The following is a 15,208-nucleotide window of genomic DNA, read 5'->3' as shown; positions in this document are numbered from 1 at the left end:
GAGTGCTAGCCTTGAGCACAAAACCTCAGGGATAGCATCCAGGCCATGAATTCAAACCCCAGGACTGGCACAAACACACAAATACACAAACACACAAACACACATACACACACACCAAGCTAGAGCATTTGTCAGTCAGCCTGCACAAGTTCCATCTCTAGCAACTCAATATTAAAAAAAAAGAGGGAGAAAGAAAGACTTGCTCCTGGAGGTGATATAACCAGTGCCAAAATTCCACAGGAGTTCTAAGATGTGGAACAGGATAGAGAACCTCAGGCAGAAGGTACAACACTGCACAAAGTTTCCTGAGGTGTGGTGTAGAAAAGGTGGTGTGGGTGGAATGAAGGTTCTGTGGCTTCAGACAAGTCCGGCAGGATATTCAAGGCTGCATAAAGGTTTGTACTTGAGTCACAGGGAGGGCAGAGGGTGGAGGTCCCAGAATGGGGCCCAGAGGGAAGATTAGCTTGACTTTTCACCATGGACCCCAAGTATTTCCTGTGGCTGGAAGCCTATTTTTCACAGCTCCTGACTCTCAGGCCTCCTTTACATGGAGGACTCAGGGCAAATGCAGGGAAGAACACTTGCTTAAGAAAAGCTTCTAGCCCAATGCCACTGGTGGCTCAACCCCTGTAAACCCTAGCTGCTAAAAAGACTGAGATCAGAAGTTGTGGGTCAAAGCCAGCTCAGGAGAGGAAAGTTAGTGAGACTCTTCTTGCCAGTGAACTACCAAAAGCCAGAAATGGAGGTGTGGCTCAAGTGGTAGAGTGCCAGGCTTGAGACAAAAATTAAAGAGACCAGAGCTTAGACCCTAAGTTCAAGCCCCAGTACTGGCACATAAAAAATAAAGAAAAGATTTCAGGAGTTCCTAGTTCACTGTGGTGAAAGTCCAATCCAGTTGAGTGCTGGTGGCTCATGCCTATCCTCCTAGCTCTTCAGGAGACTGAGATCTGAGGATTATGGTTGAAAGCCAGCCCAGGCAAGAAAGGCCGGGAGACTCTGATCTCCAGTGAACTACAAGAAAACTGGAAGTGGTACTGTGGCTCAAGTGGTAAGCTGAAGAGTTGAAGGGACGGTGCCCAGGCCCACAAGTCAAGCCCTATGACCAACACCGGGCCTGCTTGAACCTTACTCTGTAGCTCTAGGCAGAGTAATTTCCAGTGGGCCCCTTAGTGTCTCCCAATATCTAGATGTCCTCCAAGTCTTGAAAGCAGCCTCTTTGGGAGCCTTTGCCTACAGAGTAGGCCAGAGTTTCAGAGAAGGGTCTAGCCTTGGGGCACGGAGGACATCGGCCAGAATGACATCAGAGTGGCATCTGTCATGGGTGCAGTGTGGATTTGAGCAGTAAATCAGCATTTCAGACCATGTTTCTGGGCCAGGAGGGGCAAGAGCTGCAAGATGGCACAGCAGGTATTGCCTACTCACCGGGGCAAATTTGACAGGCACACCTTGAGTGGGTGTTGAGTTGGGCTCATGAAAGATTCGTAGGATCAGGAATCCACAGCTGGCTGGCTGCTGCTGGTAGCAGTGGCTATCCCAGGAGTCCCAGGGCTCAGAGCACTGCTTTCCTCACCAATGTTCAGTGGCAGATGAAGGTCTGCAATCATGCACGGAGTATAAACGAGCATCCATCGTGTTATTCCCTTGGTCCTGTACCCTATGCATGGATGGAGGCGCAGGTTCCATGGAACTTACTGCCATGGCCCAGACCCCTCAGCCCAAGAAGGAGTTGGGGAGAAATAACTTACGTGTCGAGAGTTCACTATGAATGTGCCTCTAGACTGCCCCCAGTTCTAGCTCAGCTGATCATTACCACCTTCCTGTGTGTGTGTGTGTGTGTGTGTGTGTGTGTGTGTGTGTGTGTGTGTGTGTGTGTTCACACGCACATCTTGGTACTAGGGCTTGAACTCAGGACCCGGGCCCTGTCCCTCACTTTTTTCATTCAAGGCTAGCAACTCTACCACTTGAGCCACAGCTTTTCTTCCAACTTTCAGGTGGTTATTGGAAGAGGAGTCTCACACACTTTAGAAAAGTGAGCTGGTGATAAGAAATATACTCATTATCTTGCCCATGGAATTGTAACCCCTCTGTACAGTATTTTCACAATAAAAAAAAAGATCCTACTGATACAAAAAAAAAAAAAAACAAGAAAAGTGAGCTGGGATGCCTCTTAATGCCAATCCTTAGATCTCAGCCTCCTAAGGAGCTAAGAATATGAGAGCATGAGCTATTAACATCTGGCCACACTTTCCTTCTTGGCTAAGACAGTGTACCACTCTCCCAGCTTAGCACAATGTACAGCTAACCTTCCTTCTCCTCCTTCTACTCCTCCAGGCTTCAGAGGAAACGTACCCTGCCCTGAAGACATAGAAATAGGATGCTTGACAGGTTTGAGCTTTATGTTCTCCACACAGTCAAGGGCTGCTGGGAGCTGATGTAGAGATCAGAGATCTAGGCCAGGGCAAGTAGACAGCTGTTAAAACAAAAGACAGTATGAAGAGACATCCTTGAAGCTGGATGCCAGTGGCTCATGCCTATAATCCTAGCTACTCAAGGCTGACACATGAGGATCAAGCAAGATTCAAAGCTAGCCTGGGCAGACTCTTATCTCCAATGAATCACCAAAAAGCAGAGGTACTGTAGTTCAAGTGGTAGAGCACCAACCTTGTGCAAACAAGCTAAAGGATACCACCTAGGCTCTGTGTTCAAGCTCTAGTAACACACACACACACACACACACACACACACACACACACACACACACACACACACACACACACACAACCCTACCAGGTGCCGGTTGACTCATACCAGCAATCCTAACTACTTACGAGGCTGAGCTGTTAATATGGCAGCTTGAAGCCAGCCCAGGCTGAAAAGATTGTGAAAATCTTATCTCCACTAAACTACTAAAAAAGATGAAATGTGAGCTGTGGTTCAAGTGGTAACATGTTAGATTTCAGCAAAGGAAGCTCAGTGCCTAGGCCCTGAGTTCCAGCTGTAAGAGTTTTTTTTTAAGACACCTTTTGTCCCCCTCCTTCCCTCAGGCCATAAATCCAGATGTTGGTCATCCTAGATCTCACTTCCACTCCTGCCACTTCCACAGCACCACAAGTGGCCAGTTTCTGGCCAGCTCTGGGTTAAGAAGTGAATGTACACAAGGGGGGCATACCCAGGTCAAGGCTAATGCCCCAGAACATTGAGGTATTGGCCATACCAGTCTCTCCTCCCCCAATTCCCTGGCCCTTGAATCTAAAGTCTGTGCCTCTGTATTCTGGGCATCCAGAATTCTCTAGAAGGATTGGAGAGGCCCAGCTGGGGCTGGAAGATAGACTTGCCTGCGATAAAGTATGTTGACATTTCCTAGACAACAATAGATATTTCCAAGCCACCTTGGCCTCACCTCCAATGTAGCCTGGAATCCTCCTTGCTTGGGTGGCCTTCAGTCCGCTATCAAGCTGGAGTTGGCCAGAGCCACCGGCAACCCCCTTCCCCCACTCACTGCCAGCCTGCTGAGAGGGACATGCAGCCAGAGGTCTAGCTGAGGAAAAGGGAAGGACATCCCATGTCTGAGTTCCCCACCCACAGACAGGCAAGGCTTTATTGCAGCTGGACCAGTTGACCCAGAATCCCCTGCAGGAGGCCAAAGATTTGGACAGCTGGACTTGGGCCCCAAAGAAAAGCTTGAACTCAGGTCTCTGGCAATTTAGGACTCATTGTAGACCCTGATAGGAAGATAAAGACAAAGTTGGTGTGGAGGGGGCACCATCCAAGGTCAGAAAGAGGCAGAAAGGCACCCAGGAAGGGGACAGAGAAAGATGAGGAAAACAAACACACACACACACATACACTCACACACAAATATGGCACAGGTGTCTCACACCTGTCATCCTAGCTACTCAGGAGGCTGAGGTCAAAGCCAGTCAGCACAGAAATATCTGAGAGACTCTTATCTCCAATAAACCACCAAATAGCCAGAAATGGAGCTGCAGCTCAAGTGTTAGAGCACTACCTTTGAGCACAGAAGCATAGGAACTTCACCTAGACCCTGAGTTCAAGGCCCAGGTCTTCTACATCCAAACACACAGACACAGACCCACACAGACAAAAGACACACGAACACACAGATACACCCAGTGGTAGCCCAAAGCCTCAGCAGTCCCTGAGCACCGTGAATATTCCACCCCAGAGATGATAGCACTACCATCATCAGACCAACTGTAGACAAAACTCAGAGCCTCTCACATGTCTGGAATGGTTCACAACACATCATGGCATTTCTACTGTACACATTGTTATGCAGAAAATTCAGCTACCTTTTGTTTGGTTGTAGGTTATAGGGTTTGAACTTTGGGCCTGCCAGCAGGGTCTCAGCTCTTCAGATGAAGGTGTGCACTCTACTACTGGAGCCACAGGCACCACATCCTATTTTCTGGTGGTTCATAGAGGATAAAGTCTCATAGACATTCCTGCCCAAGCTGGCTTTGATCCGTGATCCTCAGATCTCAGCCTCCTGAGTAGCTTGGATGACAGTTGTGAGCCACTGCCAGCGCCCGGCTACACCCAACTTCTTTTTTTTCTTCAGATCTTTTCTTTCTTTCTTTTTTTATTGTGAAAATACTATAAAGACAATGTTCAAGAGGAAGTGTACTCATTACCTCACTCATGTACCTGTAACCCTTTGTATAGTATCCTTACAATAAAAACAAAGAAAATACTATAAAGAGGGGTTACAATTACATGGGCAAGATAAGGAGTACATTTCTTATCAAACATTGTAGCCTCCTCTGCAGCCACCTTCTTATACCAAGGGAAAACCCAACTCATCAAGACACAAACCAAATGTAACCCTACACTTCAGACTTGGTCACCAGCATCCAAAACCTTCTTCCATGGATGGAGAGCATATAATTGACACTACCATCCCACCCCTGCTCCCATTCACCCACTCCCTGCCTGCCACAGGCCACGACCTCTGGAGTTCTTGGTAAGGCACCACCCACCCTGTGTTGGCTTCACACTGGGGTAAACCTGGGGAGTTATTAGAAATGTCTGTACTGTGAGGCCAGCATCTGGTCTCACAACCTCAACCACCCCAATACTTCACTATCTCTTGCAAGCAAGGAAGGGGTATCTTTCTTTCTTGTTTGGTTTTTTGTTTTTGTTTTTGTTTTTGTTTTTGTTTTTTGGTTGAGAGCCTTGAACTCAGGGCTTGGGTACTGTCCCTGATGTCTAATTTTCTTCAAGGCCATTGTTCTGCCACTTGAGCCACAGTGCCACTTCTGGTTGGAGATTGGAGATGAGGCTCTGGAGGGACTTTCGTGCCAGGGCTGGGAAATGAGATCCACTGCATCTCAGACTCCTGAGTGGCCAGGATGACAGGTGTGGGATGAAAGGTATGAGCCAGTGGCTCATGGCTCAAGGTGTCTAGTCCTTCAGAATTTCCACCTACTCCTCCTCTAGAAGATACCTCCTAGACACCCCTCTACCTCCTTCAGAGACAGCAAAGGGAGGCTAGAATTTGGGTGGGGCCATGGGGATTAAAGAGCCCACTCCACATCACTAATCCCCTCTAAGCTCCCATCTGCCTCCTCCTGATTGCCTGGTCTTCCAGGGCAGATCAGACCCACAAGGAGTTCTGGGGCCTGCCCTATGTCCCCCTGCGCCACCAAACCAATACCTGAGGACTTCCGGGGCCAACTGCTCCATGTCCTGGTGGAAGACCTTGGGAGGCTTGCTGAAAACTGGGTACAGGGGTGCACAGGGCAGGAGTGTCCAGCTCTCCTCTGTCAAAGGAAACACAGAGCACGGATGGATCTACTAAGAGCTTCAGGGCATAGCCATCCACCTGTCACCAAGGTCCCTGGGAGAACTGCTTTATGGTGACAGCCCTGGGGCCTGACCACAGGGCCCCGGTACTGTGCCTGACTTTCTTTGTCTCCAGAGGAGTGCTCTTTCACCTGAGCCACAGTGCCACTTCCAGCTTTTACTGTGTATGCAGGACTTAGGAATCGAACCCATGCTTTCCTGTGTGCTAGGCGAGCCCTCTACCTCTATGATGCAATGCCACCCCTGGATAGCTGTTCTTCTGTGACCCCTCAGGCCTGTCTTGGGACAGTCTCGCACATCTATACCAAGTCTCTCACCAGCAGCCCTGGCTGGAAATGAACATGCTCTGCTATGTTGTCTCCAAGAAGCCCTTTCTGATCACCTTGGCATAGCTGGAGACTCTCCACTCTGCAGCCTGCCAGACTTGTTAAGCTCTGCCTTCCAGCCAGTGTGGGTTGAGAGTGCACAAAGAGGAAGTCCTGGATTCCACCACAGGATTTCTGAAAGCCCTGATACACCACCCAGGGGCAGGTGTTGTATCACACTCAGTGAGAGGGGGAGCGAGGCCTGGGCAATCTGTGGGCAACTAGACAGGACCATTTCTTTGTGTGAGCTTGAACTGAGGATCTGGGAACTGTCTCTCTGAGTTTTATTGCTCAAGGCTGGTGCTCTACCATTTGAGCGAAAGCTCCACTTCTGGTTTTTTGGTGGTTCCTGGAGAGTAGATTTTCATGGGCTTTCCAGCTTATGGCTTGATTCAAACTGTGATGCTCAGATCTCAGCCTCCCAAGTAGCCAGGATAACAGGCCTGAGCCTGAACCCCAGGTGACCGGCACCAAAAGCTTTTTGGTTTTTGTTGGCTCACATTCATATCCTATCAACTAGCAAGCCCAAGTTAAAATAATCAGTTACAGGGGATCAAATTCCTCTCCTGGGTCAGTTAATCCAAGGAGATAAAGTGTCTTTGGAAAAGGCTAGTCTGAGTTGCCTTACGGATGTTTGTGTGTTTGTGTGTGTGAGTGTTGGGGTCCTTACCCTCATCTCTGTGGGGCCTCATCCTCCCAGCAGGGAGTGCATCCAGGATCTACATCCAAGGCTATGATCTGAATTCTGTCCTGCAACCTAAGCCTGGACAGATAAAGGAGAGAAGGAGAGGGTTGGGAGAACATCAAAGGTATCCCCTTTCCTTTGGCTGAATGTACCAGCCAGAAAACTGAATACATCTTTCTTGGTAGTCAGCTAAAAGGTGTACACTATTCATTTATTTTATGATTGTGTTAGTCCTAGGGCTTGGATTCAGGGCCTGGGTGTTATCCCTTAGCTTCTTTTGTTAAGGCTGAGGCTCTACCAGTTGGGCCACAGCACCACATCTGGCTTATTTGTGTGTGGGTTTGGGGAGGGAGGTGGTTTATGGGAGATAAGAATCTCCTGGAATTTCCTTCCGGGGCTGCTCTGAGTCACAACCATCAGACCTCAGCCTCCCGAAGAGCCAGGATGATGGGTGGGAGCCATGAGCTCCTGACCGCCACCATCCATTTATAATCCCTTAGGCCCAGGGCCGGGCCACCCATACTAAACCTCCTTGCTGGAAGTAGGAAACAGACATGAGTGGGTTTGATACTTCAACAACCTACCAATCTTTGAGCATTGTTCTGGGTCAGTCTGATGGAGGCTTTGTCCTTATCCACAGCAATGACTTGGCTCTGTCACAAGAACAAATGTACAATGGGAGGTGTCAGGTCTTGGGTCTTTCCTCTGAACCCCGCCACTCTAACCGAAAGGAAACTCTCCAGCAAAGGGTATTACACATGGAGTGTTTTTATTGTCTTATATCCAGGGTCTTGTCAGATAGGTGGGGGTATAGGTCAGAGTCCCTGGATTGTGCTGGGCAGGGGACAAGATGACACCTTCTCATCCACTTTCCTTCAACGGTGTAGCAGAGTGATGTGGGGAAGGACTCATGGGATGGACAATGAATAACCATCACTGTCTAGCCAGGGCACAGAGGGGCTTACCTCATGGGGCTGGTTCAACAGGCTGAGCAAAACAGCTCTTGACCCACAGCCCACCTCCAGAATGAGAGGGCCACCTTGGGTTCCAGCCACATGGGGATGCTGGGACACCTCCTCCAGCACTCATTCAACCAATTCCTGAGAGAGACAAAGAGAGAGGGAAAGAGAGAGAGAGAGAGAGAGAGAGAGAGAGAGAGAGAGGGAGAGAGAGAGAGAGAGGGAGAGAGAGAGAGAGGCAGAGGTTCAGTATTACACTTAAGCCAGGTGCTGGTGGCTCAGACCTATAATCCTACCTACACAGGAGGGTGAGATGTGAAGATCGTGGTTCATAGCTGGCTCGGGAGGAATGTCTGTGAGACTTTTTTCCTCAAAGAACCAACAGAAAACCAGAAGTGATGCTGTGGCTCAGGGGGAAGAGTACTAGCCTTGCTCTGAGGAGCTCAGGGATAGCATCCAGGCCCAGAATTCAATCCCCACAAATGACAAGAAGTGGACTTCCCACCACAAGAAGTGGACTGAATAGCACCCACTGTTCTAGGAAGCATGGCAGAGAAATCAGGCCAAGATTCTTGTCAGCTAGAGGTCATGAGTAGGTCACCTGGCTTCTCCATGACTCATTTTCCCCAGCTGGAAAAATGAATAGAATGAAGGATCCCTTCCTCATGGAGACAGGGTAATGATGAAAGACAGCCATGTTTTGTTTCATTATCCCACACCTGTTGCATGATTAATAGCAGACCCCATCTGAGCTCTTCCCCGGCAACTTCCTGTCATATGCTCACAGAATTGTTGACAACTGTATCTGACACCTGCTCCCTCTGTGCCTGGCCCTGCTCCAGAGATCCTTCTGTATTAGTCCCTTATTTACTCACAACTGTCCCATGAGGAGACTGAGGTCCGATGGTCGACATCCAACCCAGAGCTTCACCTGTGGTCAAGAATCAGCTGCCGTGAACTAAGAGTTTGGGACAATCCATCTAAACTGATGACTGAGCAAGGCGCTAAATGTCTACCACCATCACCCCTCACACACACACACACACACACACACACACACACACACACACACATACACACACACACACATACATACAAACACACCTCCACTGTCCTTTGTAGGCAAAGATGTTTTACTTTCTTTCTTTTTGTTGGTTGTGGGGCTTGAACTCTGAGCCTGGGTGCTATCCCTGGGCTGTTCAGCTCAAGTCCAGCACTCTACTACTTGAGCCACAGCACCATTTCCGGTTTTCTGTTGCTTTATTGGAGAGAAGAGTCTGAGGGTCTTTCCTGCCCAAGCTGGCTTTTACCCATGATCCTAAGATTCAGCTCCTGAGTACTTAGGATGACAGCCATGAGCCACTGGCACCCGGCCAATGATGCTTTTCTATGCCTGTAATCCTATCCCCTCAGGAGACTGAGATCTGAAGACTGCAGTTGGATGCAACCCTTGGCAGCAAAGTCATTCAGAACTCTTATCTCCAATTAAACACCCAAATATGTTGCAAGTGTAGCTGTGGCTCAAATGGTAGAGTGCTAGCTTTGAGCATGAAACAAGGGATGGGACCCAGGCCCTAGTTTTAAGATTTTTCTAGCATAAACCCACCCAAGAAAAGGAAGCAGGTGAGCACACAGGAGCTCAAAGCTCACACATAATACTCATCCTGCTCTGAGTCTCTAGATTCTATGTCCTAGGCCATGGCAGTCTTAGATGGGACTGACCACGCACCAAGTCAGGCCGTTCAAGTACAATCTCATATTGAGGATCCCATGACCTCATCAAGGACTCAAGATCTCTCACTTTCCTGTCTTGACAGTGGGCAGTCAGGTGAGATCTAGTTATCCAAACAAAGCATACGGAAATGAATGAATTTCTCAGCCAAGGGTTGGAGATTGGAGGGCTCTAGGTCCTTCTATCTCGGGAAGGAGAAAACGGCTGATCCATTTAGGAATGTTCCTGGGTTGTGAGTATCCTCTAAGAAACAACCCTGCTCCCAGCCCAGTGCCTCCTGTTTTCCCACTAGCCTCACCTTCAGTCGGCCCCTCCCACATCTGCCATCTAGACTAAAGGCTGAGCTAGCAAAGAGACCCACCTCTACCTCTGAAGATGGCAGTCACAGGGCCCTAGAGTCCCCTAGATGAAGTCTGGGGGCAACACAGTTCTGACTCTCGCCCTCATTCCCTGAGTGTCCTGTTCCAGTAGCAAGCTTAACTCTGTCTCTGGTCGAGGAATGAACACTGGGGGTGTCATCTTCAGATTGAGCCAGCAAAAGTCCCAGTCCCCACAGATGTACTGCACAGGCATCCTGCAGTGGATGACAGCCAGGTTGTCAACAGTGAACCCAGAGTGCCAGGACTTTTAATAGCCATGTGGCTGGGTTGAAGATTCTATCACTGATGGTCTAGGTTATCAGTTGAGGTCCTGGCTCCAATAGCCTGACTCACTGGATCTGGATTGTCCTCCCTCTTGATCTTCCTGTTTATCCCTTGCTACCCCCGTCTTGCCCCTCCCTCACCCTATACCTCCCTAGACTTTGGACAGTTTCTTCTTATCTGACCAGAAAATAAACTCCGTGAATCAGGGGAGATTGAAACTCTATGACCCACCCTGAGCTCTAGGGTCTACCCTCTGCTGCTTCCCTCTGCAGTCAGCGACCACTCAGATTTGGATGTCATGAAGTTGCTGATGTCATGAATGGGTCAGTGGCTTGGTCCTACACACTAGCTTTAGGCTCTGAAACTGTCCCCACAGAGATTGTGAATGGTTGGCTCCCTTGATCCAGGGACTCCAAATCAAGGCTTGCATGCTCCCTTCTTCCTTCCTTTCCTCCTTTTCTCCCTCCATCCTTCCCTCCTCTCTTTCTCTTTCCTTTCATTGTGTCACTCCTGGGCATGAACTCAGAGCCTGGGTGCTGTCCCTGAGCCTTTTTACTCAAGGCCAACAGTCTACAGCTTGAGCTACTCATCCACTTCTGGCATTTTCTTTTTGGTAGTCAGTTGGAGATAAGAGTCTTACAGGCTTTTCTGCCTGGGCCTTAAGCCTCAATCCTCCTATCTCAGCCTCCTAAGTAGCTAGGATGACAGGTGTGAGGCACCAGCATCCAGCTCAAACCAAGATTTCTTCATGTGTTGTGGAACCAGCACTGGAACCTTTCATCGTGTATGACCCCCCACTCTCTCCCCCCGCCCAGAACTGGCACACACTGTAATGTTTTGTTAGATAAATAGATGCGCATCTGTCTATGACAATACTATAGAAAAGTCCCATCCAACTCAGGTAAGCATCCTGGGTGGGGGAAAAGCCTGACGTAACTCTCCCACAGTTCTCCCTCCTCCCTCTTCCCACCCTTCTGGTGCCACCGCACTTAACTGTTTTGGTTCCAAGGACATGAGCCATGATGTACTCACTGTATTCTGGGGCCTCTGGGATGCCTATCTTCTCAACAATCTCTGTCCAGCAACTGACCAGCTGTGTGGCACTCCATTCCCCACTCAGCTGTGAACAAGGTTGTCGTGAGGTGAAAGCCTAGCTCAAGGGTCCTCCTCTGCACTCCCTAGGGCCAGACAGGATGGTCCACCATAACCGGCCCCCAATTTTCATGTTGCAGAAAAGGATCCCTGAGGCATCCTGGGTCTCTGAATCTCCCAGAGTCCAGTACAGGTTCTGGGAATTGTCTCTGCTCACAGCGATCAGGCTGCAGATGGCAAGGGCACAATCTCTGCTCCCCACAACATCCTCGACTGTAGTGATCACTCTAGAGAGAGCCGGAGGAGAATCGGCAGCTGCCGGAGAAAGGCAGTCAAGGCACGACGTTCATTGCAGGAGACCATTTGGCTCAGGAACTCTGCTTGTGCTGCTTGAATGTCATTGTTTGGTGGCTGAAATGGTCCATCTCATTTGACCCAGTATCCCAAGCATTAGTAGAAATTGCCAGCTTCAAGAAAAAACTCTGGAAAAGCTGCCATTTCAACTTGTCCCAATCAAACTTAAAGGGTTCCAAAGTCAGTGGTCCCCTTTTCCTTCCAGACAGCCTACAGCAGGTTACAGAAAATGGCATTCAGAAAGCCCAAGCTAACTGCCATGTCCTGATCCCAAGTAGGCTCCAGCAGGGGGAACACACTTGCCTACCATTGCCCAGCTATAAACAGCCCAGGAGGAACACAGATTGGTGTCTGCAGGAATCCAGGGAGGACTACCCACCAGTGCACTGTCTCTAGAGGGAATCTATGCCACCATTGGAGGCCCAGAGCCCCCTGCCCAGATGCCCACGTACACCATCAATACCCTGGGTAAGATTCCCCTCTCATCCTCAGTCGTGGTGAACCATCTGCTATGTCACACCTTTCGTCACTTCCCAGACCCTCCTAGATTCACAGCTCCTGCCCTACTACCTCCCATCTCATTCCCTATTTATGTTTGGCAGACTCATTTCCAACCTTGAATTAGCTCCAACTATACACACCAGAGCAGACTGTCTGGCTGGAAGAGTGCGGTTGTGATCACAGTAGCCTCATGAGCCTTCTGGCTGAAGACAGAAGAATAGTTGTCCACTCTGGTCTGTGGTTCACACAGGACTCCTAGGGGAGACCCACACAGGTCCAGCAGCTACTGTGGGCTGCAGGAAAGAAGAAGAAAAAGGTGGAAAGGAACATCTACTGAAACCTTCTCTAAAGGAGCCAAGAAACGGTGAAAGAGAAAACAAAATTATGGCTGGGCTCATACTGGGCATTAATTGAAAAAGAATAACAAATACACACAAATAAAATGCTTTTGCTCTTTTTAGACATGGTGACTGTACAATGAGAAAGATGATCGCTCTCTCTCTCTCTCTCTCTCTCTCTCTCTCTCTCTCTCACACACACACACACACACACACACACACACACACACACAGATTCAGAGCAGTGTCTCTCCTGAGTTTGTTGGTTTCTCATCTGGGCAATGTACTAGCTGGAGCACAGGGGTTCCCTAGCCAGAACCAGGGGATCTCACCCAAGGGGAACAATGCTCTAATAATGCAGAACCACCCTGATTCTCCCTTTCTCCAGGGTCAAACCCTTCCCATTGTGAACAACCAGCCTTGACTCCCCATTCACCAAAACCCTAGGCCAGGGCGCTGGGTGAAGGAGTTCTGGGACATGTGGCTTCTCAGAGCCTGGACAGAAAACAAAGCAGGTGCCTCCAGAAAGGTGTCTGATCTGGGGTGGGGGTGTTGTTGGGGACTTTGATAGGGTCCTAAAGGCTATATACATGGATGGACTCCCTACTTCCCTCCTACATACTTCTGGGCAACTTGGCAAATTCTTGGGGAGGACAAGGAGACAAGATGGACTGGTAGCACTAGCAGAAGCTGGAAGAACTGGGAAATGTGATCACCCAGTCAGAACTGTTGACAGCTGGGGTTGGGGGTGCAGGGAGAAAAAGGATGCAGATGCACAGCTGTGTGGCTCCCACTGCTCGAGACCAGGGGCTCTGTTTTGCCCCCACCTCCCTGCAGCTCCCCTTTTCCTGGAACACTGGCCACTAGGGATGAGGGTGGGATCCCCGGGTGGACACCCATCTCCACCCCCCACCCTTGGGGTGCATTTGTGGCAGAGCCAGGACAGACTGTGGGGCATGGGGAAGGCAAGAGGCAAGGGTCCAGATCCACGAGGGTGGGGAGGAAGGGTAGAGCGGGGGACGGGGTTTACGGGGAGGGGGTTGTGGGGTGCGGGAGCGCAGGTCGGCCACTCACGTGTGCTGCTGGGAGAAGCTGTAGGCTGGGACTCCAGGTGCGTGCCGGGAGTCTGAGGACCGAGGGCCGGAACCAAGTCAGGCCCACAAGCAGGCCAGGGGTGCAACATCTCCGCCAGGTGACTGCTAGAGACTCCGTGGGTCCCAGCCAGCAGCGCCATGTTTGAAATGCAGCGCGGGCGTCTGGTGGAGCTGCGTGCAGCCTCTGCTCCTCCTCAGCCACCACCGCAGCTTCAGCGGCCTCCTAACCTGTGGCTGCCGCTGCCTTAGCAGCCACTGCCTCTGCCGTGCTCCCAAAACCAGGACCTCAGACTCAGGGCCACCATGGCTGGGCGCCTCCGAGGGGCTGCGTGTGGCGATGTGCCTGCCTTGCAGGCTCCGCATGCTCTGCGCTCCCGGCCAGGACCCACACTATGATCGGAGCAGCCGCCAGCCACTGAAGCCATTTCCACGGGTGCTAGTGCTCCTGCTCGCTCTTCTCCCAGCTCTCCCTGGGCCCCACACTCCTCTCCTGGGCCACCCCGCCCCTTCTGCGCACACACCCCTGCCCCCTTGTGCCCCTGGCCAATGCTGCCACCAAAGTGTGCTCCTGGGCCCCGCCCCCTCCTCCCCTGGGCCCCGCCCCCCACCCCTGGCCACAATTGCAGCCCTGACTGGGCCCTGAGGCTTCTAGACCATGGTATTGCAGCCTTACCTCAGCTCAGCACTAACCCCCACCCCCAGTACTGGCCCAGGGGATCGAATCTCCCCTCAGCCCCACCAGTGGAGGAGACTCTCCTCCATCCCCCTCCACACCACAGGTGCATGGTGACACTGGTGTGTGTATGTGTGTTTGTATTTGTGTGTGTGTGTGTGTGTGTGTGTGTGTGTGTGTGTGTGTGTGTGTGTGAGTGTTGGGGATAACCTCTCAAGGACTCAGAACATAGCACCCTTTGGGATGAATCAGCACACAACGCACTTCCAAAATCAGCACAAAGCACCCTGTGTAAATGACTCAGCACACAGCTCTCTTTGAAGGACTCAGCATGTAGTATGCTGGATAGAGTATTCAGCACACAGCACACTTTGAAGGAGGGAGTCTATAGCCCACAGTGTAAAGGACTCAGTCCATGGCACACTTTGAAACACTCAGCACATAGCACTCTTTTCCAGGGACTCATCACACCCTGTGTTGAAGCATGCTGTGTAAAACACCCAGTGCACAGCATCCTTCGAAAAACTCAGCACACAGAACAGTTTTGGAAGACTCAGCATTTACCACACTGTGGAGGCACTCAGCACACAGCATCATTTGAAGGACAGTACAGAGCACCCTGTGAAAAAACTTGGCACACAGCACTCAAAAACACCTCATCCCTCTTTTCTCAAGGGCTCAGCACATAGCAGGACCCTTTGGGATACATTAGCAGACCACACCTTTTGAAGGACTCAGCATACATTACATTGAGTAATGGACTCAGCACACAACACCCTTTAAAAAACCCAGGACGACCCACTCTTCTCAGGGACTCAGCACATAGCACCCTTTGGGATGACTTAACAAACAGCACTTTTGTGAGGACTCAGCACACAACTCCCATGAGGGAAGGACCCAGCAAATAGCTCCCTGTGAAGGAATCAGCATATAGTTGTATGTCAC

General features: G+C 50.4%; 1 long non-coding RNA gene across 1 annotated transcript; it reads right to left on the bottom strand.

Moving 5' to 3' along the window:
* Window positions 1-1,507: 1,507 nt before the first annotated feature.
* Window positions 1,508-7,529, bottom strand: LOC138809079 (uncharacterized). Its single transcript, XR_011366699.1, has 4 exons — window positions 7,461-7,529; window positions 6,862-6,954; window positions 5,678-5,783; window positions 1,508-1,594 (listed from the first exon to the last, which is right to left on the bottom strand). It is a non-coding gene; the product is annotated as an uncharacterized lncRNA (long non-coding RNA).
* Between the last annotated feature and the right edge of the window lie 7,679 nt (window positions 7,530-15,208).

The sequence above is a fragment of the Dipodomys merriami genome, unplaced genomic scaffold (assembly GCF_024711535.1).
Source record: "Dipodomys merriami isolate MVZ:Mamm:240054 unplaced genomic scaffold, mDipMer1.0.p SCAF_481, whole genome shotgun sequence".
Lineage (NCBI taxonomy): Eukaryota > Metazoa > Chordata > Mammalia > Rodentia > Heteromyidae > Dipodomys > Dipodomys merriami.
Note: the sequence above shows the minus strand (reverse complement) of the source record. Positions and strands in the feature narration are given on the sequence as shown.